At 47.7% G+C, this 23444-nt stretch overlaps 43 non-coding genes across 43 annotated transcripts; all 43 read left to right on the top strand.

The window, feature by feature from the left end:
- The first annotated feature begins 400 nt into the window (after window positions 1–400).
- Window positions 401–473, top strand: Trnar-ucg. The gene has a single exon. It is a non-coding gene; the product is annotated as a tRNA-Arg (tRNA).
- A 438-nt stretch (window positions 474–911) lies between these two features.
- Window positions 912–984, top strand: Trnak-cuu. The gene has a single exon. It is a non-coding gene; the product is annotated as a tRNA-Lys (tRNA).
- Window positions 985–1305: 321 nt separating this feature from the next.
- On the top strand, window positions 1306–1377 carry Trnat-agu. The gene has a single exon. It is a non-coding gene; the product is annotated as a tRNA-Thr (tRNA).
- A 542-nt stretch (window positions 1378–1919) lies between these two features.
- Window positions 1920–1992, top strand: Trnar-ucg. The gene has a single exon. It is a non-coding gene; the product is annotated as a tRNA-Arg (tRNA).
- A 436-nt stretch (window positions 1993–2428) lies between these two features.
- On the top strand, window positions 2429–2502 carry Trnak-cuu. The gene has a single exon. It is a non-coding gene; the product is annotated as a tRNA-Lys (tRNA).
- A 322-nt stretch (window positions 2503–2824) lies between these two features.
- On the top strand, window positions 2825–2896 carry Trnat-agu. Its single transcript has one exon. It is a non-coding gene; the product is annotated as a tRNA-Thr (tRNA).
- A 1059-nt stretch (window positions 2897–3955) lies between these two features.
- Trnak-cuu lies at window positions 3956–4028 on the top strand. The gene has a single exon. It is a non-coding gene; the product is annotated as a tRNA-Lys (tRNA).
- Window positions 4029–4349: 321 nt separating this feature from the next.
- Window positions 4350–4421, top strand: Trnat-agu. The gene has a single exon. It is a non-coding gene; the product is annotated as a tRNA-Thr (tRNA).
- Window positions 4422–4966: 545 nt separating this feature from the next.
- Window positions 4967–5039, top strand: Trnar-ucg. The gene has a single exon. It is a non-coding gene; the product is annotated as a tRNA-Arg (tRNA).
- Window positions 5040–5477: 438 nt separating this feature from the next.
- Window positions 5478–5550, top strand: Trnak-cuu. The gene has a single exon. It is a non-coding gene; the product is annotated as a tRNA-Lys (tRNA).
- Window positions 5551–5871: 321 nt separating this feature from the next.
- On the top strand, window positions 5872–5943 carry Trnat-agu. The gene has a single exon. It is a non-coding gene; the product is annotated as a tRNA-Thr (tRNA).
- A 1059-nt stretch (window positions 5944–7002) lies between these two features.
- On the top strand, window positions 7003–7075 carry Trnak-cuu. Its single transcript has one exon. It is a non-coding gene; the product is annotated as a tRNA-Lys (tRNA).
- A 321-nt stretch (window positions 7076–7396) lies between these two features.
- On the top strand, window positions 7397–7468 carry Trnat-agu. The gene has a single exon. It is a non-coding gene; the product is annotated as a tRNA-Thr (tRNA).
- Window positions 7469–8013: 545 nt separating this feature from the next.
- On the top strand, window positions 8014–8086 carry Trnar-ucg. The gene has a single exon. It is a non-coding gene; the product is annotated as a tRNA-Arg (tRNA).
- A 438-nt stretch (window positions 8087–8524) lies between these two features.
- On the top strand, window positions 8525–8597 carry Trnak-cuu. The gene has a single exon. It is a non-coding gene; the product is annotated as a tRNA-Lys (tRNA).
- Window positions 8598–8918: 321 nt separating this feature from the next.
- On the top strand, window positions 8919–8990 carry Trnat-agu. Its single transcript has one exon. It is a non-coding gene; the product is annotated as a tRNA-Thr (tRNA).
- A 529-nt stretch (window positions 8991–9519) lies between these two features.
- Trnar-ucg lies at window positions 9520–9592 on the top strand. The gene has a single exon. It is a non-coding gene; the product is annotated as a tRNA-Arg (tRNA).
- Window positions 9593–10030: 438 nt separating this feature from the next.
- Trnak-cuu lies at window positions 10031–10103 on the top strand. The gene has a single exon. It is a non-coding gene; the product is annotated as a tRNA-Lys (tRNA).
- A 321-nt stretch (window positions 10104–10424) lies between these two features.
- On the top strand, window positions 10425–10496 carry Trnat-agu. The gene has a single exon. It is a non-coding gene; the product is annotated as a tRNA-Thr (tRNA).
- A 545-nt stretch (window positions 10497–11041) lies between these two features.
- Trnar-ucg lies at window positions 11042–11114 on the top strand. Its single transcript has one exon. It is a non-coding gene; the product is annotated as a tRNA-Arg (tRNA).
- A 438-nt stretch (window positions 11115–11552) lies between these two features.
- On the top strand, window positions 11553–11625 carry Trnak-cuu. The gene has a single exon. It is a non-coding gene; the product is annotated as a tRNA-Lys (tRNA).
- Window positions 11626–11946: 321 nt separating this feature from the next.
- Window positions 11947–12018, top strand: Trnat-agu. Its single transcript has one exon. It is a non-coding gene; the product is annotated as a tRNA-Thr (tRNA).
- A 542-nt stretch (window positions 12019–12560) lies between these two features.
- On the top strand, window positions 12561–12633 carry Trnar-ucg. Its single transcript has one exon. It is a non-coding gene; the product is annotated as a tRNA-Arg (tRNA).
- Window positions 12634–13071: 438 nt separating this feature from the next.
- On the top strand, window positions 13072–13144 carry Trnak-cuu. Its single transcript has one exon. It is a non-coding gene; the product is annotated as a tRNA-Lys (tRNA).
- Window positions 13145–13465: 321 nt separating this feature from the next.
- Window positions 13466–13537, top strand: Trnat-agu. The gene has a single exon. It is a non-coding gene; the product is annotated as a tRNA-Thr (tRNA).
- Window positions 13538–14596: 1059 nt separating this feature from the next.
- Window positions 14597–14669, top strand: Trnak-cuu. Its single transcript has one exon. It is a non-coding gene; the product is annotated as a tRNA-Lys (tRNA).
- A 321-nt stretch (window positions 14670–14990) lies between these two features.
- Trnat-agu lies at window positions 14991–15062 on the top strand. The gene has a single exon. It is a non-coding gene; the product is annotated as a tRNA-Thr (tRNA).
- A 545-nt stretch (window positions 15063–15607) lies between these two features.
- On the top strand, window positions 15608–15680 carry Trnar-ucg. Its single transcript has one exon. It is a non-coding gene; the product is annotated as a tRNA-Arg (tRNA).
- Window positions 15681–16118: 438 nt separating this feature from the next.
- Window positions 16119–16191, top strand: Trnak-cuu. Its single transcript has one exon. It is a non-coding gene; the product is annotated as a tRNA-Lys (tRNA).
- A 321-nt stretch (window positions 16192–16512) lies between these two features.
- On the top strand, window positions 16513–16584 carry Trnat-agu. Its single transcript has one exon. It is a non-coding gene; the product is annotated as a tRNA-Thr (tRNA).
- A 529-nt stretch (window positions 16585–17113) lies between these two features.
- Window positions 17114–17186, top strand: Trnar-ucg. The gene has a single exon. It is a non-coding gene; the product is annotated as a tRNA-Arg (tRNA).
- Window positions 17187–17624: 438 nt separating this feature from the next.
- Window positions 17625–17697, top strand: Trnak-cuu. The gene has a single exon. It is a non-coding gene; the product is annotated as a tRNA-Lys (tRNA).
- Window positions 17698–18018: 321 nt separating this feature from the next.
- Window positions 18019–18090, top strand: Trnat-agu. The gene has a single exon. It is a non-coding gene; the product is annotated as a tRNA-Thr (tRNA).
- Window positions 18091–18619: 529 nt separating this feature from the next.
- Trnar-ucg lies at window positions 18620–18692 on the top strand. Its single transcript has one exon. It is a non-coding gene; the product is annotated as a tRNA-Arg (tRNA).
- Window positions 18693–19130: 438 nt separating this feature from the next.
- On the top strand, window positions 19131–19203 carry Trnak-cuu. The gene has a single exon. It is a non-coding gene; the product is annotated as a tRNA-Lys (tRNA).
- A 321-nt stretch (window positions 19204–19524) lies between these two features.
- On the top strand, window positions 19525–19596 carry Trnat-agu. Its single transcript has one exon. It is a non-coding gene; the product is annotated as a tRNA-Thr (tRNA).
- Window positions 19597–20138: 542 nt separating this feature from the next.
- Window positions 20139–20211, top strand: Trnar-ucg. Its single transcript has one exon. It is a non-coding gene; the product is annotated as a tRNA-Arg (tRNA).
- A 438-nt stretch (window positions 20212–20649) lies between these two features.
- Trnak-cuu lies at window positions 20650–20722 on the top strand. The gene has a single exon. It is a non-coding gene; the product is annotated as a tRNA-Lys (tRNA).
- Window positions 20723–21043: 321 nt separating this feature from the next.
- On the top strand, window positions 21044–21115 carry Trnat-agu. Its single transcript has one exon. It is a non-coding gene; the product is annotated as a tRNA-Thr (tRNA).
- Window positions 21116–21660: 545 nt separating this feature from the next.
- Trnar-ucg lies at window positions 21661–21733 on the top strand. The gene has a single exon. It is a non-coding gene; the product is annotated as a tRNA-Arg (tRNA).
- A 438-nt stretch (window positions 21734–22171) lies between these two features.
- Trnak-cuu lies at window positions 22172–22244 on the top strand. Its single transcript has one exon. It is a non-coding gene; the product is annotated as a tRNA-Lys (tRNA).
- A 321-nt stretch (window positions 22245–22565) lies between these two features.
- On the top strand, window positions 22566–22637 carry Trnat-agu. Its single transcript has one exon. It is a non-coding gene; the product is annotated as a tRNA-Thr (tRNA).
- Window positions 22638–23179: 542 nt separating this feature from the next.
- Window positions 23180–23252, top strand: Trnar-ucg. Its single transcript has one exon. It is a non-coding gene; the product is annotated as a tRNA-Arg (tRNA).
- The last annotated feature ends 192 nt before the right edge of the window (window positions 23253–23444 follow it).

Here is a 23444-nt window from a genome sequence, read left to right as displayed (position 1 = left end):
AAACTGCTGCTTTTGGCAGTCTCCGGAGAATGCCGACGTGGAATACTTAGTTCTTGTGATGTATTTTCTACCCCTGGTAGAGACCCTCGCGGTTGTCGTCGTCGTCGGCGCCGCCGCCGCTTTGGTAATAGAGGCAACTCGCCATTGTATGACATAGGGTGAGGCACCTTCTGCAAGCGACTGAGATGGCAGTAAGCAATTGAAGCTGATTTGCAACCTCTTGTTTGATCAGCGTCACAAGGGCTTGAATGTAACTTGCGATGGGACACAGCAAGAAGTAGCGTCGCCTTTTTAGTACTGAAATTGGAGATGGAGAATTGCGTCAAAGATGGGAAATTCATTCCGGCAAGCGTACAAATGGCGACAATGAGGTGTGTGTGGGGAAGCATATTGCGCCAGTGACCGTGTGGCCTAATGGATAAGGCGTCGGACTTCGGATCCGAAGATTGCAGGTTCGAATCCAATCACGGTCGAGTTTTTCCAGTTCTGCAAAAGATGCATGCTGTTTTACTGAGTTGTTTGAGTACTACAAATCTAGTTGAAAGTTGCTGCTGTCCGCTTCCTGGCTGCAAACCGGCGTCTACCTGAAGCTCAAGCAAGACAAAGGGGTTGTGTAGCGAAATTTTCGGCACAGTGCCGATCAGGAGAGATTTTTGGAACTACTGCGTCTGACTCAGGACCCAAGAGCTGCGCCACAGGCGTCTGCGCACAGTCGAGCATGTGTGTTGAATAATGGTGCTGATAGCCACGTATCATTTGAAGTAGATTTGATGCCTTTCGGAAAATTTATTTCATTGAATAGGAATTGTAGCTCATTTGTGGCAGCAGGAAATAAGCTGTAGTCAAAAGGATCTTCCATAGATGGTCGCAGGTCGCATAAATACTGTATGGCTCGTGACACGTTGTGTGGAGCCCGGCTAGCTCAGTCGGTAGAGCATGAGACTCTTAATCTCAGGGTCGTGGGTTCGAGCCCCACGCTGGGCGGCGCAAAATTTTGTGTCTACGCGGATGCAACCTGCGCCCCTCTCGTGAGCCTTGCGTAATGAACGTAACGGGTTACGACGATGCCTAGCTTCGTATGAATATCAGAGGAATGGTTTTTGAAGCTGAAAGTAGCTCTGAAATGAAATAAAAGTGTTGTTTTGGAATTTTAGGCGTACATCGATATCGTGTGAGATGTGTAGGAAAGCAGCAGCTGTGCTAACTAAATACAAATAATGGTCGCTAATGCGGTGCGTTTCCAGCTGAAGGGCTCCGATTGACTGGTCCATAAGATTGAAGTACCCGAAATGTGAACTAGGCGGCGCCTCCTTAGCTCAGTGGCAGAGCGCTGGTCTAGTAAACCAGAGGTCGTGAGTTCGATCCTCACAGGAGGCAAAAGAATTTTGTAACAGCCCCTTCTAACGTAGATCTTTCGAAAAAAGCGGTCAAGGATATAAAAAATTATGAATGGGTTCGGTATTTAAGAAATGCTCTCGCAAATGAATAGTGCGAATGGTGCTATTAAAGTAGGCACCAGAAACTGCTGCTTTTGGCAGTCTCCGGAGAATGCCGACGTGGAATACTTAGTTCTTGTGATGTATTTTCTACCCCTGGTAGAGACCCTCGCGGTTGTCGTCGTCGTCGGCGCCGCCGCCGCTTTGGTAATAGAGGCAACTCGCCATTGTATGACATAGGGTGAGGCACCTTCTGCAAGCGACTGAGATGGCAGTAAGCAATTGAAGCTGATTTGCAACCTCTTGTTTGATCAGCGTCACAAGGGCTTGAATGTAACTTGCGATGGGACACAGCAAGAAGTAGAGTCGCCTTTTTAGTACTGAAATTGGAGATGGAGAATTGCGTCAAAGATGGGAAATTCATTCCGGCAAGCGTACAAATGGCGACAATGAGGTGTGTGTGGGGAAGCATATTGCGCCAGTGACCGTGTGGCCTAATGGATAAGGCGTCGGACTTCGGATCCGAAGATTGCAGGTTCGAATCCAATCACGGTCGAGTTTTTCCAGTTCTGCAAAAGATGCATGCTGTTTTACTGAGTTGTTTGAGTACTACAAATCTTGAAAGTTGCTGCTGTCCGCTTCCTGGCTGCAAACCGGCGTCTACCTGAAGCTCAAGCAAGACAAAGGGGTTTGTGTAGCGAAATTTTCGGCACAGTGCCGATCAGGAGAGATTTTTGGAACTACTGCGTCTGACTCAGGACCCAAGAGCTGCGCCACAGGCGTCTGCGCACAGTCGAGCATGTGTGTTGAATAATGGTGCTGATAGCCACGTATCATTTCAAGTAGATTTGATGCCTTTCGGAAAATTTATTTCATTGAATAGGAATTGTAGCTCATTTGTGGCAGCAGGAAATAAGCTGTAGTCAAAAGGATCTTCCATAGATGGTCGCAGGTCGCATAAATACTGTATGGCTCGTGACGCGTTGTGTGGAGCCCGGCTAGCTCAGTCGGTAGAGCATGAGACTCTTAATCTCAGGGGTCGTGGGTTCGAGCCCCACGCTGGGCGGCGCAAAATTTTGTGTCTACGCGGATGCAACCTGCGCCCCTCTCGTGAGCCTTGCGTAATGAACGTAACGGGTTACGACGATGCCTAGCTTCGTATGAATATCAGAGGAATGGTTTTTTGAAGCTGAAAGTAGCTCTGAAATGAAATAAAAGTGTTGTTTTGGAATTTTAGGCGTACATCGATATCGTGTGAGATGTGTAGGAAAGCAGCAGCTGTGCTAACTAAATACAAATAATGGTCGCTAATGCGGTGCGTTTCCAGCTGAAGGGCTCCGATTGACTGGTCCATAAGATTGAAGTACCCGAAATGTGAACTAGGCGGCGCCTCCTTAGCTCAGTGGCAGAGCGCTGGTCTAGTAAACCAGAGGTCGTGAGTTCGATCCTCACAGGAGGCAAAAGTATTTTGTAACAGCCCCTTCTAACGTAGATCTTTCGAAAAAAGCGGTCAAGGATATAAAAAATTATGAATGGGTTCGGTATTTAAGAAATGCTCTCGCAAATGAATAGTGCGAATGGTGCTATTAAAGTAGGCACCAGAAACTGCTGCTTTTGGCAGTCTCCGGAGAATGCCGACGTGGAATACTTAGTTCTTGTGATGTATTTTCTACCCCTGGTAGAGACCCTCGCGGTTGTCGTCGTCGTCGTCGTCGGCGCCGCCGCCGCTTTGGTAATAGAGGCAACTCGCCATTGTATGACATAGGGTGAGGCACCTTCTGCAAGCGACTGAGATGGCAGTAAGCAATTGAAGCTGATTTGCAACCTCTTGTTTGATCAGCGTCACAAGGGCTTGAATGTAACTTGCGATGGGACACAGCAAGAAGTAGCGTCGCCTTTTTAGTACTGAAATTGGAGATGGAGAATTGCGTCAAAGATGGGAAATTCATTCCGGCAAGCGTACAAATGGCGACAATGAGGTGTGTGTGGGGAAGCATATTGCGCCAGTGACCGTGTGGCCTAATGGATAAGGCGGCGGACTTCGGATCCGAAGATTGCATGTTCGAATCCTGTCACGGTCGAGTTTTTCCAGTTCTGCAAAAGATGCATGCTGTTTTACTGAGTTGTTTGAGTACTACAAATCTAGTTGAAAGTTGCTGCTGTCCGCTTCCTGGCTGCAAACCGGCGTCTACCTGAAGCTCAAGCAAGACAAAGGGGTTGTGTAGCGAAATTTTCGGCACAGTGCCGATCAGGAGAGATTTTTGGAACTACTGCGTCTGACTCAGGACCCAAGAGCTGCGCCACAGGCGTCTGCGCACAGTCGAGCATGTGTGTTGAATAATGGTGCTGATAGCCACGTATCATTTCAAGTAGATTTGATGCCTTTCGGAAAATTTATTTCATTGAATAGGAATTGTAGCTCATTTGTGGCAGCAGGAAATAAGCTGTAGTCAAAAGGATCTTCCATAGATGGTCGCAGAACGCATAAATACTGTATGGCTGGTGACGCGTTGTGTGGAGCCCGGCTAGCTCAGTCGGTAGAGCATGAGACTCTTAATCTCAGGGTCGTGGGTTCGAGCCCCACGCTGGGCGGCGCAAAATTTTGTGTCTACGCGGATGCAACCTGCGCCCCTCTCGTGAGCCTTGCGTAATGAACGTAACGGGTTACGACGATGCCTAGCTTCGTATGAATATCAGAGGAATGGTTTTTGAAGCTGAAAGTAGCTCTGAAATGAAATAAAAGTGTTGTTTTGGAATTTTAGGCGTACATCGATATCGTGTGAGATGTGTAGGAAAGCAGCAGCTGTGCTAACTAAATACAAATAATGGTCGCTAATGCGGTGCGTTTCCAGCTGAAGGGCTCCGATTGACTGGTCCATAAGATTGAAGTACCCGAAATGTGAACTAGGCGGCGCCTCCTTAGCTCAGTGGCAGAGCGCTGGTCTAGTAAACCAGAGGTCGTGAGTTCGATCCTCACAGGAGGCAAAAGTATTTTGTAACAGCCCCTTCTAACGTAGATCTTTCGAAAAAAGCGGTCAAGGATATAAAAAATTATGAATCGGTTCGGTATTTAAGAAATGCTCTCGCAAATGAATAGTGCGAATGGTGCTATTAAAGTAGGCACCAGAAACTGCTGCTTTTGGCAGTCTCCGGAGAATGCCGACGTGGAATACTTAGTTCTTGTGATGTATTTTCTACCCCTGGTAGAGACCCTCGCGGTTGTCGTCGTCGTCGTCGGCGCCGCCGCCGCTTTGGTAATAGAGGCAACTCGCCATTGTATGACATAGGGTGAGGCACCTTCTGCAAGCGACTGAGATGGCAGTAAGCAATTGAAGCTGATTTGCAACCTCTTGTTTGATCAGCGTCACAAGGGCTTGAATGTAACTTGCGACGGGACACAGCAAGAAGTAGCGTCGCCTTTTTAGTACTGAAATTGGAGATGGAGAATTGCGTCAAAGATGGGAAATTCATTCCGGCAAGCGTACAAATGGCGACAATGAGGTGTGTGTGGGGAAGCATATTGCGCCAGTGACCGTGTGGCCTAATGGATAAGGCGTCGGACTTCGGATCCGAAGATTGCAGGTTCGAATCCAATCACGGTCGAGTTTTTCCAGTTCTGCAAAAGATGCATGCTGTTTTACTGAGTTGTTTGAGTACTACAAATCTAGTTGAAAGTTGCTGCTGTCCGCTTCCTGGCTGCAAACCGGCGTCTACCTGAAGCTCAAGCAAGACAAAGGGGTTGTGTAGCGAAATTTTCGGCACAGTGCCGATCAGGAGAGATTTTTGGAACTACTGCGTCTGACTCAGGACCCAAGAGCTGCGCCACAGGCGTCTGCGCACAGTCGAGCATGTGTGTTGAATAATGGTGCTGATAGCCACGTATCATTTCAAGTAGATTTGATGCCTTTCGGAAAATTTATTTCATTGAATAGGAATTGTAGCTCATTTGTGGCAGCAGGAAATAAGCTGTAGTCAAAAGGATCTTCCATAGATGGTCGCAGGTCGCATAAATACTGTATGGCTCGTGACGCGTTGTGTGGAGCCCGGCTAGCTCAGTCGGTAGAGCATGAGACTCTTAATCTCAGGGTCGTGGGTTCGAGCCCCTCGCTGGGCGGCGCAAAATTTTGTGTCTACGCGGATGCAACCTGCGCCCCTCTCGTGAGCCTTGCGTAATGAACGTAACGGGTTACGACGATGCCTAGCTTCGTATGAATATCAGAGGAATGGTTTTTGAAGCTGAAAGTAGCTCTGAAATGAAATAAAAGTGTTGTTTTGGAATTTTAGGCGTACATCGATATCGTGTGAGATGTGTAGGAAAGCAGCAGCTGTGCTAACTAAATACAAATAATGGTCGCTAATGCGGTGCGTTTCCAGCTGAAGGGCTCCGATTGACTGGTCCATAAGATTGAAGTACCCGAAATGTGAACTAGGCGGCGCCTCCTTAGCTCAGTGGCAGAGCGCTGGTCTAGTAAACCAGAGGTCGTGAGTTCGATCCTCACAGGAGGCAAAAGTATTTTGTAACAGCCCCTTCTAACGTAGATCTTTCGAAAAAAGCGGTCAAGGATATAAAAAATTATGAATCGGTTCGGTATTTAAGAAATGCTCTCGCAAATGAATAGTGCGAATGGTGCTATTAAAGTAGGCACCAGAAACTGCTGCTTTTGGCAGTCTCCGGAGAATGCCGACGTGGAATACTTAGTTCTTGTGATGTATTTTCTACCCCTGGTAGAGACCCTCGCGGTTGTCGTCGTCGTCGTCGTCGGCGCCGCCGCCGCTTTGGTAATAGAGGCAACTCGCCATTGTATGACATAGGGTGAGGCACCTTCTGCAAGCGACTGAGATGGCAGTAAGCAATTGAAGCTGATTTGCAACCTCTTGTTTGATCAGCGTCACAAGGGCTTGAATGTAACTTGCGATGGGACACAGCAAGAAGTAGCGTCGCCTTTTTAGTACTGAAATTGGAGATGGAGAATTGCGTCAAAGATGGGAAATTCATTCCGGCAAGCGTACAAATGGCGACAATGAGGTGTGTGTGGGGAAGCATATTGCGCCAGTGACCGTGTGGCCTAATGGATAAGGCGGCGGACTTCGGATCCGAAGATTGCATGTTCGAATCCTGTCACGGTCGAGTTTTTCCAGTTCTGCAAAAGATGCATGCTGTTTTACTGAGTTGTTTGAGTACTACAAATCTAGTTGAAAGTTGCTGCTGTCCGCTTCCTGGCTGCAAACCGGCGTCTACCTGAAGCTCAAGCAAGACAAAGGGGTTGTGTAGCGAAATTTTCGGCACAGTGCCGATCAGGAGAGATTTTTGGAACTACTGCGTCTGACTCAGGACCCAAGAGCTGCGCCACAGGCGTCTGCGCACAGTCGAGCATGTGTGTTGAATAATGGTGCTGATAGCCACGTATCATTTCAAGTAGATTTGATGCCTTTCGGAAAATTTATTTCATTGAATAGGAATTGTAGCTCATTTGTGGCAGCAGGAAATAAGCTGTAGTCAAAAGGATCTTCCATAGATGGTCGCAGGTCGCATAAATACTGTATGGCTCGTGACGCGTTGTGTGGAGCCCGGCTAGCTCAGTCGGTAGAGCATGAGACTCTTAATCTCAGGGTCGTGGGTTCGAGCCCCACGCTGGGCGGCGCAAAATTTTGTGTCTACGCGGATGCAACCTGCGCCCCTCTCGTGAGCCTTGCGTAATGAACGTAACGGGTTACGACGATGCCTAGCTTCGTATGAATATCAGAGGAATGGTTTTTGAAGCTGAAAGTAGCTCTGAAATGAAATAAAAGTGTTGTTTTGGAATTTTAGGCGTACATCGATATCGTGTGAGATGTGTAGGAAAGCAGCAGCTGTGCTAACTAAATACAAATAATGGTCGCTAATGCGGTGCGTTTCCAGCTGAAGGGCTCCGATTGACTGGTCCATAAGATTGAAGTACCCGAAATGTGAACTAGGCGGCGCCTCCTTAGCTCAGTGGCAGAGCGCTGGTCTAGTAAACCAGAGGTCGTGAGTTCGATCCTCACAGGAGGCAAAAGTATTTTGTAACAGCCCCTTCTAACGTAGATCTTTCGAAAAAAGCGGTCAAGGATATAAAAAATTATGAATCGGTTCGGTATTTAAGAAATGCTCTCGCAAATGAATAGTGCGAATGGTGCTATTAAAGTAGGCACCAGAAACTGCTGCTTTTGGCAGTCTCCGGAGAATGCCGACGTGGAATACTTAGTTCTTGTGATGTATTTTCTACCCCTGGTAGAGACCCTCGCGGTTGTCGTCGTCGTCGTCGGCGCCGCCGCCGCTTTGGTAATAGAGGCAACTCGCCATTGTATGACATAGGGTGAGGCACCTTCTGCAAGCGACTGAGATGGCAGTAAGCAATTGAAGCTGATTTGCAACCTCTTGTTTGATCAGCGTCACAAGGGCTTGAATGTAACTTGCGACGGGACACAGCAAGAAGTAGCGTCGCCTTTTTAGTACTGAAATTGGAGATGGAGAATTGCGTCAAAGATGGGAAATTCATTCCGGCAAGCGTACAAATGGCGACAATGAGGTGTGTGTGGGGAAGCATATTGCGCCAGTGACCGTGTGGCCTAATGGATAAGGCGTCGGACTTCGGATCCGAAGATTGCAGGTTCGAATCCTGTCACGGTCGAGTTTTTCCAGTTCTGCAAAAGATGCATGCTGTTTTACTGAGTTGTTTGAGTACTACAAATCTAGTTGAAAGTTGCTGCTGTCCGCTTCCTGGCTGCAAACCGGCGTCTACCTGAAGCTCAAGCAAGACAAAGGGGTTGTGTAGCGAAATTTTCGGCACAGTGCCGATCAGGAGAGATTTTTGGAACTACTGCGTCTGACTCAGGACCCAAGAGCTGCGCCACAGGCGTCTGCGCACAGTCGAGCATGTGTGTTGAATAATGGTGCTGATAGCCACGTATCATTTCAAGTAGATTTGATGCCTTTCGGAAAATTTATTTCATTGAATAGGAATTGTAGCTCATTTGTGGCAGCAGGAAATAAGCTGTAGTCAAAAGGATCTTCCATAGATGGTCGCAGGTCGCATAAATACTGTATGGCTCGTGACGCGTTGTGTGGAGCCCGGCTAGCTCAGTCGGTAGAGCATGAGACTCTTAATCTCAGGGTCGTGGGTTCGAGCCCCACGCTGGGCGGCGCAAAATTTTGTGTCTACGCGGATGCAACCTGCGCCCCTCTCGTGAGCCTTGCGTAATGAACGTAACGGGTTACGACGATGCCTAGCTTCGTATGAATATCAGAGGAATGGTTTTTGAAGCTGAAAGTAGCTCTGAAATGAAATAAAAGTGTTGTTTTGGAATTTTAGGCGTACATCGATATCGTGTGAGATGTGTAGGAAAGCAGCAGCTGTGCTAACTAAATACAAATAATGGTCGCTAATGCAGTGCGTTTCCAGCTGAAGGGCTCCGATTGACTGGTCCATAAGATTGAAGTACCCGAAATGTGAACTAGGCGGCGCCTCCTTAGCTCAGTGGCAGAGCGCTGGTCTAGTAAACCAGAGGTCCTGAGTTCGATCCTCACAGGAGGCAAAAGAATTTTGTAACAGCCCCTTCTAACGTAGATCTTTCGAAAAAAGCGGTCAAGGATATAAAAAATTATGAATGGGTTCGATATTTAAGAAATGCTCTCGCAAATGAATAGTGCGAATGGTGCTATTAAAGTAGGCACCAGAAACTGCTGCTTTTGGCAGTCTCCGGAGAATACTTAGTTCTTGTGATGTATTTTCTACCCCTGGTAGAGACCCTCGCGGTTGTCGTCGTCGTCGGCGCCGCCGCCGCTTTGGTAATAGAGGCAACTCGCCATTGTATGACATAGGGTGAGGCACCTTCTGCAAGCGACTGAGATGGCAGTAAGCAATTGAAGCTGATTTGCAACCTCTTGTTTGATCAGCGTCACAAGGGCTTGAATGTAACTTGCGATGGGACACAGCAAGAAGTAGCGTCGCCTTTTTAGTACTGAAATTGGAGATGGAGAATTGCGTCAAAGATGGGAAATTCATTCCGGCAAGCGTACAAATGGCGACAATGAGGTGTGTGTGGGGAAGCATATTGCGCCAGTGACCGTGTGGCCTAATGGATAAGGCGTCGGACTTCGGATCCGAAGATTGCAGGTTCGAATCCAATCACGGTCGAGTTTTTCCAGTTCTGCAAAAGATGCATGCTGTTTTACTGAGTTGTTTGAGTACTACAAATCTAGTTGAAAGTTGCTGCTGTCCGCTTCCTGGCTGCAAACCGGCGTCTACCTGAAGCTCAAGCAAGACAAAGGGGTTGTGTAGCGAAATTTTCGGCACAGTGCCGATCAGGAGAGATTTTTGGAACTACTGCGTCTGACTCAGGACCCAAGAGCTGCGCCACAGGCGTCTGCGCACAGTCGAGCATGTGTGTTGAATAATGGTGCTGATAGCCACGTATCATTTCAAGTAGATTTGATGCCTTTCGGAAAATTTATTTCATTGAATAGGAATTGTAGCTCATTTGTGGCAGCAGGAAATAAGCTGTAGTCAAAAGGATCTTCCATAGATGGTCGCAGGTCGCATAAATACTGTATGGCTCGTGACGCGTTGTGTGGAGCCCGGCTAGCTCAGTCGGTAGAGCATGAGACTCTTAATCTCAGGGTCGTGGGTTCGAGCCCCACGCTGGGCGGCGCAAAATTTTGTGTCTACGCGGATGCAACCTGCGCCCCTCTCGTGAGCCTTGCGTAATGAACGTAACGGGTTACGACGATGCCTAGCTTCGTATGAATATCAGAGGAATGGTTTTTGAAGCTGAAAGTAGCTCTGAAATGAAATAAAAGTGTTGTTTTGGAATTTTAGGCGTACATCGATATCGTGTGAGATGTGTAGGAAAGCAGCAGCTGTGCTAACTAAATACAAATAATGGTCGCTAATGCGGTGCGTTTCCAGCTGAAGGGCTCCGATTGACTGGTCCATAAGATTGAAGTACCCGAAATGTGAACTAGGCGGCGCCTCCTTAGCTCAGTGGCAGAGCGCTGGTCTAGTAAACCAGAGGTCGTGAGTTCGATCCTCACAGGAGGCAAAAGTATTTTGTAACAGCCCCTTCTAACGTAGATCTTTCGAAAAAAGCGGTCAAGGATATAAAAAATTATGAATCGGTTCGGTATTTAAGAAATGCTCTCGCAAATGAATAGTGCGAATGGTGCTATTAAAGTAGGCACCAGAAACTGCTGCTTTTGGCAGTCTCCGGAGAATGCCGACGTGGAATACTTAGTTCTTGTGATGTATTTTCTACCCCTGGTAGAGACCCTCGCGGTTGTCGTCGTCGTCGTCGGCGCCGCCGCCGCTTTGGTAATAGAGGCAACTCGCCATTGTATGACATAGGGTGAGGCACCTTCTGCAAGCGACTGAGATGGCAGTAAGCAATTGAAGCTGATTTGCAACCTCTTGTTTGATCAGCGTCACAAGGGCTTGAATGTAACTTGCGACGGGACACAGCAAGAAGTAGCGTCGCCTTTTTAGTACTGAAATTGGAGATGGAGAATTGCGTCAAAGATGGGAAATTCATTCCGGCAAGCGTACAAATGGCGACAATGAGGTGTGTGTGGGGAAGCATATTGCGCCAGTGACCGTGTGGCCTAATGGATAAGGCGTCGGACTTCGGATCCGAAGATTGCAGGTTCGAATCCTGTCACGGTCGAGTTTTTCCAGTTCTGCAAAAGATGCATGCTGTTTTACTGAGTTGTTTGAGTACTACAAATCTAGTTGAAAGTTGCTGCTGTCCGCTTCCTGGCTGCAAACCGGCGTCTACCTGAAGCTCAAGCAAGACAAAGGGGTTGTGTAGCGAAATTTTCGGCACAGTGCCGATCAGGAGAGATTTTTGGAACTACTGCGTCTGACTCAGGACCCAAGAGCTGCGCCACAGGCGTCTGCGCACAGTCGAGCATGTGTGTTGAATAATGGTGCTGATAGCCACGTATCATTTCAAGTAGATTTGATGCCTTTCGGAAAATTTATTTCATTGAATAGGAATTGTAGCTCATTTGTGGCAGCAGGAAATAAGCTGTAGTCAAAAGGATCTTCCATAGATGGTCGCAGGTCGCATAAATACTGTATGGCTCGTGACGCGTTGTGTGGAGCCCGGCTAGCTCAGTCGGTAGAGCATGAGACTCTTAATCTCAGGGTCGTGGGTTCGAGCCCCACGCTGGGCGGCGCAAAATTTTGTGTCTACGCGGATGCAACCTGCGCCCCTCTCGTGAGCCTTGCGTAATGAACGTAACGGGTTACGACGATGCCTAGCTTCGTATGAATATCAGAGGAATGGTTTTTGAAGCTGAAAGTAGCTCTGAAATGAAATAAAAGTGTTGTTTTGGAATTTTAGGCGTACATCGATATCGTGTGAGATGTGTAGGAAAGCAGCAGCTGTGCTAACTAAATACAAATAATGGTCGCTAATGCAGTGCGTTTCCAGCTGAAGGGCTCCGATTGACTGGTCCATAAGATTGAAGTACCCGAAATGTGAACTAGGCGGCGCCTCCTTAGCTCAGTGGCAGAGCGCTGGTCTAGTAAACCAGAGGTCGTGAGTTCGATCCTCACAGGAGGCAAAAGAATTTTGTAACAGCCCCTTCTAACGTAGATCTTTCGAAAAAAGCGGTCAAGGATATAAAAAATTATGAATGGGTTCGGTATTTAAGAAATGCTCTCGCAAATGAATAGTGCGAATGGTGCTATTAAAGTAGGCACCAGAAACTGCTGCTTTTGGCAGTCTCCGGAGAATGCCGACGTGGAATACTTAGTTCTTGTGATGTATTTTCTACCCCTGGTAGAGACCCTCGCGGTTGTCGTCGTCGTCGGCGCCGCCGCCGCTTTGGTAATAGAGGCAACTCGCCATTGTATGACATAGGGTGAGGCACCTTCTGCAAGCGACTGAGATGGCAGTAAGCAATTGAAGCTGATTTGCAACCTCTTGTTTGATCAGCGTCACAAGGGCTTGAATGTAACTTGCGATGGGACACAGCAAGAAGTAGCGTCGCCTTTTTAGTACTGAAATTGGAGATGGAGAATTGCGTCAAAGATGGGAAATTCATTCCGGCAAGCGTACAAATGGCGACAATGAGGTGTGTGTGGGGAAGCATATTGCGCCAGTGACCGTGTGGCCTAATGGATAAGGCGTCGGACTTCGGATCCGAAGATTGCAGGTTCGAATCCAATCACGGTCGAGTTTTTCCAGTTCTGCAAAAGATGCATGCTGTTTTACTGAGTTGTTTGAGTACTACAAATCTAGTTGAAAGTTGCTGCTGTCCGCTTCCTGGCTGCAAACCGGCGTCTACCTGAAGCTCAAGCAAGACAAAGGGGTTGTGTAGCGAAATTTTCGGCACAGTGCCGATCAGGAGAGATTTTTGGAACTACTGCGTCTGACTCAGGACCCAAGAGCTGCGCCACAGGCGTCTGCGCACAGTCGAGCATGTGTGTTGAATAATGGTGCTGATAGCCACGTATCATTTCAAGTAGATTTGATGCCTTTCGGAAAATTTATTTCATTGAATAGGAATTGTAGCTCATTTGTGGCAGCAGGAAATAAGCTGTAGTCAAAAGGATCTTCCATAGATGGTCGCAGGTCGCATAAATACTGTATGGCTCGTGACGCGTTGTGTGGAGCCCGGCTAGCTCAGTCGGTAGAGCATGAGACTCTTAATCTCAGGGTCGTGGGTTCGAGCCCCACGCTGGGCGGCGCAAAATTTTGTGTCTACGCGGATGCAACCTGCGCCCCTCTCGTGAGCCTTGCGTAATGAACGTAACGGGTTACGACGATGCCTAGCTTCGTATGAATATCAGAGGAATGGTTTTTGAAGCTGAAAGTAGCTCTGAAATGAAATAAAAGTGTTGTTTTGGAATTTTAGGCGTACATCGATATCGTGTGAGATGTGTAGGAAAGCAGCAGCTGTGCTAACTAAATACAAATAATGGTCGCTAATGCGGTGCGTTTCCAGCTGAAGGGCTCCGATTGACTGGTCCATAAGATTGAAGTACCCGAAATGTGAACTAGGCGGCGCCTCCTTAGCTCAGTGGCAGAGCGCTGGTCTAGTAAACCAGAGGTCGTGAGTTCGATCCTCACAGGAGGCAAAAGTATTTTGTAACAGCCCCTTCTAACGTAGATCTTTCGAAAAAAGCGGTCAAGGATATAAAAAATTATGAATCGGTTCGGTATTTAAGAAATGCTCTCGCAAATGAATAGTGCGAATGGTGCTATTAAAGTAGGCACCAGAAACTGCTGCTTTTGGCAGTCTCCGGAGAATGCCGACGTGGAATACTTAGTTCTTGTGATGTATTTTCTACCCCTGGTAGAGACCCTCGCGGTTGTCGTCGTCGTCGTCGTCGGCGCCGCCGCCGCTTTGGTAATAGAGGCAACTCGCCATTGTATGACATAGGGTGAGGCACCTTCTGCAAGCGACTGAGATGGCAGTAAGCAATTGAAGCTGATTTGCAACCTCTTGTTTGATCAGCGTCACAAGGGCTTGAATGTAACTTGCGATGGGACACAGCAAGAAGTAGCGTCGCCTTTTTAGTACTGAAATTGGAGATGGAGAATTGCGTCAAAGATGGGAAATTCATTCCGGCAAGCGTACAAATGGCGACAATGAGGTGTGTGTGGGGAAGCATATTGCGCCAGTGACCGTGTGGCCTAATGGATAAGGCGGCGGACTTCGGATCCGAAGATTGCATGTTCGAATCCTGTCACGGTCGAGTTTTTCCAGTTCTGCAAAAGATGCATGCTGTTTTACTGAGTTGTTTGAGTACTACAAATCTAGTTGAAAGTTGCTGCTGTCCGCTTCCTGGCTGCAAACCGGCGTCTACCTGAAGCTCAAGCAAGACAAAGGGGTTGTGTAGCGAAATTTTCGGCACAGTGCCGATCAGGAGAGATTTTTGGAACTACTGCGTCTGACTCAGGACCCAAGAGCTGCGCCACAGGCGTCTGCGCACAGTCGAGCATGTGTGTTGAATAATGGTGCTGATAGCCACGTATCATTTCAAGTAGATTTGATGCCTTTCGGAAAATTTATTTCATTGAATAGGAATTGTAGCTCATTTGTGGCAGCAGGAAATAAGCTGTAGTCAAAAGGATCTTCCATAGATGGTCGCAGGTCGCATAAATACTGTATGGCTCGTGACGCGTTGTGTGGAGCCCGGCTAGCTCAGTCGGTAGAGCATGAGACTCTTAATCTCAGGGTCGTGGGTTCGAGCCCCACGCTGGGCGGCGCAAAATTTTGTGTCTACGCGGATGCAACCTGCGCCCCTCTCGTGAGCCTTGCGTAATGAACGTAACGGGTTACGACGATGCCTAGCTTCGTATGAATATCAGAGGAATGGTTTTTGAAGCTGAAAGTAGCTCTGAAATGAAATAAAAGTGTTGTTTTGGAATTTTAGGCGTACATCGATATCGTGTGAGATGTGTAGGAAAGCAGCAGCTGTGCTAACTAAATACAAATAATGGTCGCTAATGCGGTGCGTTTCCAGCTGAAGGGCTCCGATTGACTGGTCCATAAGATTGAAGTACCCGAAATGTGAACTAGGCGGCGCCTCCTTAGCTCAGTGGCAGAGCGCTGGTCTAGTAAACCAGAGGTCGTGAGTTCGATCCTCACAGGAGGCAAAAGTATTTTGTAACAGCCCCTTCTAACGTAGATCTTTCGAAAAAAGCGGTCAAGGATATAAAAAATTATGAATCGGTTCGGTATTTAAGAAATGCTCTCGCAAATGAATAGTGCGAATGGTGCTATTAAAGTAGGCACCAGAAACTGCTGCTTTTGGCAGTCTCCGGAGAATGCCGACGTGGAATACTTAGTTCTTGTGATGTATTTTCTACCCCTGGTAGAGACCCTCGCGGTTGTCGTCGTCGTCGTCGGCGCCGCCGCCGCTTTGGTAATAGAGGCAACTCGCCATTGTATGACATAGGGTGAGGCACCTTCTGCAAGCGACTGAGATGGCAGTAAGCAATTGAAGCTGATTTGCAACCTCTTGTTTGATCAGCGTCACAAGGGCTTGAATGTAACTTGCGACGGGACACAGCAAGAAGTAGCGTCGCCTTTTTAGTACTGAAATTGGAGATGGAGAATTGCGTCAAAGATGGGAAATTCATTCCGGCAAGCGTACAAATGGCGACAATGAGGTGTGTGTGGGGAAGCATATTGCGCCAGTGACCGTGTGGCCTAATGGATAAGGCGTCGGACTTCGGATCCGAAGATTGCAGGTTCGAATCCTGTCACGGTCGAGTTTTTCCAGTTCTGCAAAAGATGCATGCTGTTTTACTGAGTTGTTTGAGTACTACAAATCTAGTTGAAAGTTGCTGCTGTCCGCTTCCTGGCTGCAAACCGGCGTCTACCTGAAGCTCAAGCAAGACAAAGGGGTTGTGTAGCGAAATTTTCGGCACAGTGCCGATCAGGAGAGATTTTTGGAACTACTGCGTCTGACTCAGGACCCAAGAGCTGCGCCACAGGCGTCTGCGCACAGTCGAGCATGTGTGTTGAATAATGGTGCTGATAGCCACGTATCATTTCAAGTAGATTTGATGCCTTTCGGAAAATTTATTTCATTGAATAGGAATTGTAGCTCATTTGTGGCAGCAGGAAATAAGCTGTAGTCAAAAGGATCTTCCATAGATGGTCGCAGGTCGCATAAATACTGTATGGCTCGTGACGCGTTGTGTGGAGCCCGGCTAGCTCAGTCGGTAGAGCATGAGACTCTTAATCTCAGGGTCGTGGGTTCGAGCCCCACGCTGGGCGGCGCAAAATTTTGTGTCTACGCGGATGCAACCTGCGCCCCTCTCGTGAGCCTTGCGTAATGAACGTAACGGGTTACGACGATGCCTAGCTTCGTATGAATATCAGAGGAATGGTTTTTGAAGCTGAAAGTAGCTCTGAAATGAAATAAAAGTGTTGTTTTGGAATTTTAGGCGTACATCGATATCGTGTGAGATGTGTAGGAAAGCAGCAGCTGTGCTAACTAAATACAAATAATGGTCGCTAATGCAGTGCGTTTCCAGCTGAAGGGCTCCGATTGACTGGTCCATAAGATTGAAGTACCCGAAATGTGAACTAGGCGGCGCCTCCTTAGCTCAGTGGCAGAGCGCTGGTCTAGTAAACCAGAGGTCGTGAGTTCGATCCTCACAGGAGGCAAAAGAATTTTGTAACAGCCCCTTCTAACGTAGATCTTTCGAAAAAAGCGGTCAAGGATATAAAAAATTATGAATGGGTTCGATATTTAAGAAATGCTCTCGCAAATGAATAGTGCGAATGGTGCTATTAAAGTAGGCACCAGAAACTGCTGCTTTTGGCAGTCTCCGGAGAATACTTAGTTCTTGTGATGTATTTTCTACCCCTGGTAGAGACCCTCGCGGTTGTCGTCGTCGTCGGCGCCGCCGCCGCTTTGGTAATAGAGGCAACTCGCCATTGTATGACATAGGGTGAGGCACCTTCTGCAAGCGACTGAGATGGCAGTAAGCAATTGAAGCTGATTTGCAACCTCTTGTTTGATCAGCGTCACAAGGGCTTGAATGTAACTTGCGATGGGACACAGCAAGAAGTAGCGTCGCCTTTTTAGTACTGAAATTGGAGATGGAGAATTGCGTCAAAGATGGGAAATTCATTCCGGCAAGCGTACAAATGGCGACAATGAGGTGTGTGTGGGGAAGCATATTGCGCCAGTGACCGTGTGGCCTAATGGATAAGGCGTCGGACTTCGGATCCGAAGATTGCAGGTTCGAATCCTGTCACGGTCGAGTTTTTCCAGTTCTGCAAAAGATGCATGCTGTTTTACTGAGTTGTTTGAGTACTACAAATCTAGTTGAAAGTTGCTGCTGTCCGCTTCCTGGCTGCAAACCGGCGTCTACCTGAAGCTCAAGCAAGACAAAGGGGTTGTGTAGCGAAATTTTCGGCACAGTGCCGATCAGGAGAGATTTTTGGAACTACTGCGTCTGACTCAGGACCCAAGAGCTGCGCCACAGGCGTCTGCGCACAGTCGAGCATGTGTGTTGAATAATGGTGCTGATAGCCACGTATCATTTCAAGTAGATTTGATGCCTTTCGGAAAATTTATTTCATTGAATAGGAATTGTAGCTCATTTGTGGCAGCAGGAAATAAGCTGTAGTCAAAAGGATCTTCCATAGATGGTCGCAGGTCGCATAAATACTGTATGGCTCGTGACGCGTTGTGTGGAGCCCGGCTAGCTCAGTCGGTAGAGCATGAGACTCTTAATCTCAGGGTCGTGGGTTCGAGCCCCACGCTGGGCGGCGCAAAATTTTGTGTCTACGCGGATGCAACCTGCGCCCCTCTCGTGAGCCTTGCGTAATGAACGTAACGGGTTACGACGATGCCTAGCTTCGTATGAATATCAGAGGAATGGTTTTTGAAGCTGAAAGTAGCTCTGAAATGAAATAAAAGTGTTGTTTTGGAATTTTAGGCGTACATCGATATCGTGTGAGATGTGTAGGAAAGCAGCAGCTGTGCTAACTAAATACAAATAATGGTCGCTAATGCAGTGCGTTTCCAGCTGAAGGGCTCCGATTGACTGGTCCATAAGATTGAAGTACCCGAAATGTGAACTAGGCGGCGCCTCCTTAGCTCAGTGGCAGAGCGCTGGTCTAGTAAACCAGAGGTCGTGAGTTCGATCCTCACAGGAGGCAAAAGAATTTTGTAACAGCCCCTTCTAACGTAGATCTTTCGAAAAAAGCGGTCAAGGATATAAAAAATTATGAATGGGTTCGATATTTAAGAAATGCTCTCGCAAATGAATAGTGCGAATGGTGCTATTAAAGTAGGCACCAGAAACTGCTGCTTTTGGCAGTCTCCGGAGAATACTTAGTTCTTGTGATGTATTTTCTACCCCTGGTAGAGACCCTCGCGGTTGTCGTCGTCGTCGGCGCCGCCGCCGCTTTGGTAATAGAGGCAACTCGCCATTGTATGACATAGGGTGAGGCACCTTCTGCAAGCGACTGAGATGGCAGTAAGCAATTGAAGCTGATTTGCAACCTCTTGTTTGATCAGCGTCACAAGGGCTTGAATGTAACTTGCGATGGGACACAGCAAGAAGTAGCGTCGCCTTTTTAGTACTGAAATTGGAGATGGAGAATTGCGTCAAAGATGGGAAATTCATTCCGGCAAGCGTACAAATGGCGACAATGAGGTGTGTGTGGGGAAGCATATTGCGCCAGTGACCGTGTGGCCTAATGGATAAGGCGTCGGACTTCGGATCCGAAGATTGCAGGTTCGAATCCTGTCACGGTCGAGTTTTTCCAGTTCTGCAAAAGATGCATGCTGTTTTACTGAGTTGTTTGAGTACTACAAATCTAGTTGAAAGTTGCTGCTGTCCGCTTCCTGGCTGCAAACCGGCGTCTACCTGAAGCTCAAGCAAGACAAAGGGGTTGTGTAGCGAAATTTTCGGCACAGTGCCGATCAGGAGAGATTTTTGGAACTACTGCGTCTGACTCAGGACCCAAGAGCTGCGCCACAGGCGTCTGCGCACAGTCGAGCATGTGTGTTGATTAATGGTGCTGATAGCCACGTATCATTTCAAGTAGATTTGATGCCTTTCGGAAAATTTATTTCATTGAATAGGAATTGTAGCTCATTTGTGGCAGCAGGAAATAAGCTGTAGTCAAAAGGATCTTCCATAGATGGTCGCAGGTCGCATAAATACTGTATGGCTCGTGACGCGTTGTGTGGAGCCCGGCTAGCTCAGTCGGTAGAGCATGAGACTCTTAATCTCAGGGTCGTGGGTTCGAGCCCCACGCTGGGCGGCGCAAAATTTTGTGTCTACGCGGATGCAACCTGCGCCCCTCTCGTGAGCCTTGCGTAATGAACGTAACGGGTTACGACGATGCCTAGCTTCGTATGAATTTCAGAGGAATGGTTTTTGAAGCTGAAAGTAGCTCTGAAATGAAATAAAAGTGTTGTTTTGGAATTTTAGGCGTACATCGATATCGTGTGAGATGTGTAGGAAAGCAGCAGCTGTGCTAACTAAATACAAATAATGGTCGCTAATGCGGTGCGTTTCCAGCTGAAGGGCTCCGATTGACTGGTCCATAAGATTGAAGTACCCGAAATGTGAACTAGGCGGCGCCTCCTTAGCTCAGTGGCAGAGCGCTGGTCTAGTAAACCAGAGGTCGTGAGTTAGATCCTCACAGGAGGCAAAAGAATTTTGTAACAGCCCCTTCTAACGTATATCTTTCGAAAAAAGCGGTCAAGGATATAAAAAATTATGAATGGGTTCGGTATTTAAGAAATGCTCTCGCAAATGAATAGTGCGAATGGTGCTATTAAAGTAGGCACCAGAAACTGCTGCTTTTGGCAGTCTCCGGAGAATGCCGACGTGGAATACTTAGTTCTTGTGATGTATTTTCTACCCCTGGTAGAGACCCTCGCGGTTGTCGTCGTCGTCGGCGCCGCCGCCGCTTTGGTAATAGAGGCAACTCGCCATTGTATGACATAGGGTGAGGCACCTTCTGCAAGCGACTGAGATGGCAGTAAGCAATTGAAGCTGATTTGCAACCTCTTGTTTGATCAGCGTCACAAGGGCTTGAATGTAACTTGCGATGGGACACAGCAAGAAGTAGCGTCGCCTTTTTAGTACTGAAATTGGAGATGGAGAATTGCGTCAAAGATGGGAAATTCATTCCGGCAAGCGTACAAATGGCGACAATGAGGTGTGTGTGGGGAAGCATATTGCGCCAGTGACCGTGTGGCCTAATGGATAAGGCGTCGGACTTCGGATCCGAAGATTGCAGGTTCGAATCCAATCACGGTCGAGTTTTTCCAGTTCTGCAAAAGATGCATGCTGTTTTACTGAGTTGTTTGAGTACTACAAATCTAGTTGAAAGTTGCTGCTGTCCGCTTCCTGGCTGCAAACCGGCGTCTACCTGAAGCTCAAGCAAGACAAAGGGGTTGTGTAGCGAAATTTTCGGCACAGTGCCGATCAGGAGAGATTTTTGGAACTACTGCGTCTGACTCAGGACCCAAGAGCTGCGCCACAGGCGTCTGCGCACAGTCGAGCATGTGTGTTGATTAATGGTGCTGATAGCCACGTATCATTTCAAGTAGATTTGATGCCTTTCGGAAAATTTATTTCATTGAATAGGAATTGTAGCTCATTTGTGGCAGCAGGAAATAAGCTGTAGTCAAAAGGATCTTCCATAGATGGTCGCAGGTCGCATAAATACTGTATGGCTCGTGACGCGTTGTGTGGAGCCCGGCTCGCTCAGTCGGTAGAGCATGAGACTCTTAATCTCAGGGTCGTGGGTTCGAGCCCCACGCTGGGCGGCGCAAAATTTTGTGTCTACGCGGATGCAACCTGCGCCCCTCTCGTGAGCCTTGCGTAATGAACGTAACGGGTTACGACGATGCCTAGCTTCGTATGAATTTCAGAGGAATGGTTTTTGAAGCTGAAAGTAGCTCTGAAATGAAATAAAAGTGTTGTTTTGGAATTTTAGGCGTACATCGATATCGTGTGAGATGTGTAGGAAAGCAGCAGCTGTGCTAACTAAATACAAATAATGGTCGCTAATGCGGTGCGTTTCCAGCTGAAGGGCTCCGATTGACTGGTCCATAAGATTGAAGTACCCGAAATGTGAACTAGGCGGCGCCTCCTTAGCTCAGTGGCAGAGCGCTGGTCTAGTAAACCAGAGGTCGTGAGTTAGATCCTCACAGGAGGCAAAAGAATTTTGTAACAGCCCCTTCTAACGTATATCTTTCGAAAAAAGCGGTCAAGGATATAAAAAATTATGAATGGGTTCGGTATTTAAGAAATGCTCTCGCAAATGAATAGTGCGAATGGTGCTATTAAAGTAGGCACCAGAAACTGCTGCTTTTGGCAGTCTCCGGAGAATGCCGACGTGGAATACTTAGTTCTTGTGATGTATTTTCTACCCCTGGTAGAGACCCTCGCGGTTGTCGTCGTCGTCGTCGGCGCCGCCGCCGCTTTGGTAATAGAGGCAACTCGCCATTGTATGACATAGGGTGAGGCACCTTCTGCAAGCGACTGAGATGGCAGTAAGCAATTGAAGCTGATTTGCAACCTCTTGTTTGATCAGCGTCACAAGGGCTTGAATGTAACTTGCGATGGGACACAGCAAGAAGTAGCGTCGCCTTTTTAGTACTGAAATTGGAGATGGAGAATTGCGTCAAAGATGGGAAATTCATTCCGGCAAGCGTACAAATGGCGACAATGAGGTGTGTGTGGGGAAGCATATTGCGCCAGTGACCGTGTGGCCTAATGGATAAGGCGTCGGACTTCGGATCCGAAGATTGCAGGTTCGAATCCAATCACGGTCGAGTTTTTCCAGTTCTGCAAAAGATGCATGCTGTTTTACTGAGTTGTTTGAGTACTACAAATCTAGTTGAAAGTTGCTGCTGTCCGCTTCCTGGCTGCAAACCGGCGTCTACCTGAAGCTCAAGCAAGACAAAGGGGTTGTGTAGCGAAATTTTCGGCACAGTGCCGATCAGGAGAGATTTTTGGAACTACTGCGTCTGACTCAGGACCCAAGAGCTGCGCCACAGGCGTCTGCGCACAGTCGAGCATGTGTGTTGATTAATGGTGCTGATAGCCACGTATCATTTCAAGTAGATTTGATGCCTTTCGGAAAATTTATTTCATTGAATAGGAATTGTAGCTCATTTGTGGCAGCAGGAAATAAGCTGTAGTCAAAAGGATCTTCCATAGATGGTCGCAGGTCGCATAAATACTGTATGGCTCGTGACGCGTTGTGTGGAGCCCGGCTCGCTCAGTCGGTAGAGCATGAGACTCTTAATCTCAGGGTCGTGGGTTCGAGCCCCACGCTGGGCGGCGCAAAATTTTGTGTCTACGCGGATGCAACCTGCGCCCCTCTCGTGAGCCTTGCGTAATGAACGTAACGGGTTACGACGATGCCTAGCTTCGTATGAATTTCAGAGGAATGGTTTTTGAAGCTGAAAGTAGCTCTGAAATGAAATAAAAGTGTTGTTTTGGAATTTTAGGCGTACATCGATATCGTGTGAGATGTGTAGGAAAGCAGCAGCTGTGCTAACTAAATACAAATAATGGTCGCTAATGCGGTGCGTTTCCAGCTGAAGGGCTCCGATTGACTGGTCCATAAGATTGAAGTACCCGAAATGTGAACTAGGCGGCGCCTCCTTAGCTCAGTGGCAGAGCGCTGGTCTAGTAAACCAGAGGTCGTGAGTTAGATCCTCACAGGAGGCAAAAGAATTTTGTAACAGCCCCTTCTAACGTATATCTTTCGAAAAAAGCGGTCAAGGATATAAAAAATTATGAATGGGTTCGGTATTTAAGAAATGCTCTCGCAAATGAATAGTGCGAATGGTGCTATTAAAGTAGGCACCAGAAACTGCTGCTTTTGGCAGTCTCCGGAGAATGCCGACGTGGAATACTTAGTTCTTGTGATGTATTTTCTACCCCTGGTAGAGACCCTCGCGGTTGTCGTCGTCGTCGGCGCCGCCGCCGCTTTGGTAATAGAGGCAACTCGCCATTGTATGACATAGGGTGAGGCACCTTCTGCAAGCGACTGAGATGGCAGTAAGCAATTGAAGCTGATTTGCAACCTCTTGTTTGATCAGCGTCACAAGGGCTTGAATGTAACTTGCGATGGGACACAGCAAGAAGTAGCGTCGCCTTTTTAGTACTGAAATTGGAGATGGAGAATTGCGTCAAAGATGGGAAATTCATTCCGGCAAGCGTACAAATGGCGACAATGAGGTGTGTGTGGGGAAGCATATTGCGCCAGTGACCGTGTGGCCTAATGGATAAGGCGTCGGACTTCGGATCCGAAGATTGCAGGTTCGAATCCTGTCACGGTCGAGTTTTTCCAGTTCTGCAAAAGATGCATGCTGTTTTACTGAGTTGTTTGAGTACTACAAATCTAGTTGAAAGTTGCTGCTGTCCGCTTCCTGGCTGCAAACCGGCGTCTACCTGAAGCTCAAGCAAGACAAAGGGGTTGTGTAGCGAAATTTTCGGCACAGTGCCGATCAGGAGAGATTTTTGGAACTACTG

Source organism: Schistocerca piceifrons, unplaced genomic scaffold (genome assembly GCF_021461385.2).
Source record: "Schistocerca piceifrons isolate TAMUIC-IGC-003096 unplaced genomic scaffold, iqSchPice1.1 HiC_scaffold_1771, whole genome shotgun sequence".
Taxonomy (NCBI): Eukaryota; Metazoa; Arthropoda; class Insecta; order Orthoptera; family Acrididae; genus Schistocerca; species Schistocerca piceifrons.
The sequence above is the reverse complement of the archived record's forward strand: the minus strand, read 5'-3'. Positions and strand labels throughout refer to the sequence as shown.